Here is a 3333-nt window from a genome sequence, read left to right on the forward strand (position 1 = left end):
TAGCGCCCCCTACATGTTATCTATATACTGCCACTAATGATGCCTAATTCTCCCAGTTGAGGTGACACAGTAAAACATGATTTTTTTTTTGTCAATATCTGTATGTGAATACCCACCACTGTCATTACATGAGCGTTTAGGCCCGTGAAGATTGGGGATTCAAAAGACGTGAGGTGACCTGTGAAGAAACAGAAGCAGTAAAATAATCAGTCTCTGTAGTATCCTCTATTTGGGAATGCCTATGTGACGTATTACATCTATTGAAATTTCTAGTTGTGTTTCTACCTATCCACTTACAGGCATATCCCTCTGAAAATGCCAGTTTATCTTTTTTTTTTTTTTTTTTTGTGAAAATCTCCTTGTTCATATTTTCAAGATGGTCCCTGATCTCCTTCCATTTCGAAGGAAATGCCGGGAGGTTTATATTGAACATTTAGGGCATCAATTTAAGCAGCTAACATTAATTAATCATTAGCATAGTAATTGACCAATAAAGTCATAAGATCCTTACTACATTTGGTTAGAACTCCCTCCCATCATTTTTTTAAATACTCTGGGGAAGTTTTGATAGTTGAAAATGTGTGAGGGCGTAAATCATTGAAAAGATTTATTATGCCAATATAAATGTGATTTAAGTTTCAATAATATCCTAATTTTGCCCAAATATATAACAAGATCATCGTCGCCCTTTTTGTTTGCAGTACAACCTGTTTCAGTTTGGGTCATAAACCCTGCCCAAGTGGTATTATGAAGATCCACTGTGACACACGATCAGTCAAAAAAAAAATCAGAAAAAGCTAAAAAATTATCAGGAAAGTATAAAGAACCATGCTGCATCTAAAATACAGTTTGATTAGAATTAAATAGATAAGGCACCAGGATATTGCCTCGGGTGTGTTTATCCACCCAAGGTAAAAAGAAAAGAAAAAATTTAACAGAAGAAATGTTTATTAAAGTAATAAAACCATTAAACGTGTAAATAATACATAAGTGCGATATAAAGGAATAATCTTACAGTGCTGTTACAGATCTGTTCTTCAACATAGGAATCAGCCATCATAGATCAACTATCAATATTGCTTAGTATTCATTGCCATATCACAGCATCTCTTCAACTGGGAGATGACTTGTATTCAGAGAATCATAACTAGTGGAAGATGCAGCATATCATCAGGCAGCAATTCACCCCTTCGGGGGCTCAGTAGAAAAGAGTAGGAGCCGGGGGGTGGGAGGGGGGGGGGGGGAATGGGAAAAAGCTTCATTCACTATAGACCGTAGGATATATTTCTGACATCTGGTAGATAAAAGGAGAGTCTATCTATAACTGTAGACTCCTCAGCCAGCTACTTATTAAAATATCTCACATGTCAGAGCTGTTCATATCGTGAGGTGCCTAGCTTGAACCCAGGTTGCCCAGATTTTGACAAATTTATGAGAACAGTTACACCCCATATATGTAAGTTTGTATAGAGTAGAACAGTGTTAAAGAGAGCCCTCCATACTGAGAGCTCAGGGGGATCTGGAAGCTTCCATCTGGTTAAAATCGTCTTCCCAGCATAGCAGGCCACATAAAATATGAATCGTTTAGTGTGTTTGGTGGTTACCAGATTATAAATGATGCACAGTAGAAAGATAAGTGGGTCCCTGTCCAGGGAAAGGCCTGTAACCCCATTCACATCAGCGACCACTGCCTGCCAGAAGGTTTGAATAAGGGGGCACGACCACGCCATATGTATGAAAGTACCCACCGACTGCCTGCACTTGGGACAGATGTCATCCACACCCAGGTAGATCCTGGAGAGCCTGTGGGGACTGTAGTACACTTGATGCAGTCCCTCGGTCCTATCCTATTCTGTAAGAGTAGGAATGTCCTGCTGCCACGCTCCAATCAACCAGAGCGTGTTCGATGTGTCTTTACAGGTAAGTCTCAGGTATATGGAGGACAGTGTGTGGCTAATATCAGTAACAGCAAGAAGGGATTCAACTGAGTGCACAGGAGGAACAACCCCATCAGGGAATTGGGCCCATACGGCATGTCTGAGTTGCATATATCTAAAGTACATCCCTGAAGGTAGTTTAAATTGCCGCCTGAGTTCCCCTAAGGGAAGGAGGTGCCCTCCTGACATGATATGACTCAGTTTTGTAATATTATATCTAGCCCAGACCTGGGAGCCTGTTAAAGATCTGAGATGTGGTAGAGAGGGATTGCCCCATAATGGGGTGTGTGGGGATATGGTGCCTGCCTCACTAAGATGCTGGGTAACCTCTTTCCAGGCCATAAGCATTGTTCTCATAGGAGTGGTTACTTGGGGACTATATTTGGGCCCTCGATATACGAGATTGCTAAGTTCAGAGCAGGACTCCAGAATAGCCACCTCCAGATTCACCGCCGGGTTGGAAATGTCTTGAGCAAACCACCACCTCACTGTGACGAACTGTGCACCCCAATAATATTTTTTAAAGTTTGGCAGAGACAAACCGCCCTCAGTCAGCGAAAGCTGCATTATGGTTTTGGCCACTTGTAGGGTCAAGCACGCCCAGACAAATGAGGTGATGGCTCAGTCAAGTTTAGGGAAGAAGGCAGCCAGGAAAGGGAGCAGGGTTTAACGGAAGATGTAGAGGAACTTAGGGAGATAGGACATCTATATTAGCCTGACTCTGTGTCCCATGATGTATGAAAAAGAACAAGTACTTCACCCACTACTTTTTTTTTTTCAGTGCAGTGCAATGAATTGCAACTACCAAATTGCAATGCAGCTGCAGTGGCTACAACTGAATGAAATGTCACTTGTAACATTTCAAAAATAAGTAAACTATGCGCCAGTAGTAAACGTACTGTGAGGGGGTTCGCTCGGTAGCGGGTGTGTGTGACCCCCTGGATGGGTTCACAACACAAAGTCAGGCACAGCAGACAGCGGTGTAGGTGCAAAAACAAAAGGTCCAGTTTATTTAGGCTGCATGCAGTGATACATATAACAGCCAAACAAAATAAAACAAGAAAATAAATCCTGGTCAGCTTGACCTCTAACTACACACGTAGACTCCCTGTCTAACAACTGGGTGCAGCCTTGTGCTGCCCCAGTCCCTGTCTATATTGTAGGGGTTTGCCACACAGGCGTTAACTCACCGCACAGAACAGATCTCAGACTCCCCAGTCTATACACACAAAACTGGTTCCAGGATGGAGCATCTCCCTATGCATGCTGGGGTTTTTTGTAGAGGTCTTAATGAGCCCACTTACTTCAGCTGGGCTCATTAACTCTTCCCCTCTAATTGTAAAAGTCTGCATAAAGCCTGAATCTAGGACACACATATTTCCCATCCTGAATACAA

The sequence above is a fragment of the Lithobates pipiens genome, unplaced genomic scaffold, assembly GCF_037356315.1.
Source record: "Lithobates pipiens isolate NorthernLeopardFrog02 unplaced genomic scaffold, aLitPip1_a1.2 Scaffold_22, whole genome shotgun sequence".
Classification (NCBI taxonomy): Eukaryota; Metazoa; Chordata; class Amphibia; order Anura; family Ranidae; genus Lithobates; species Lithobates pipiens.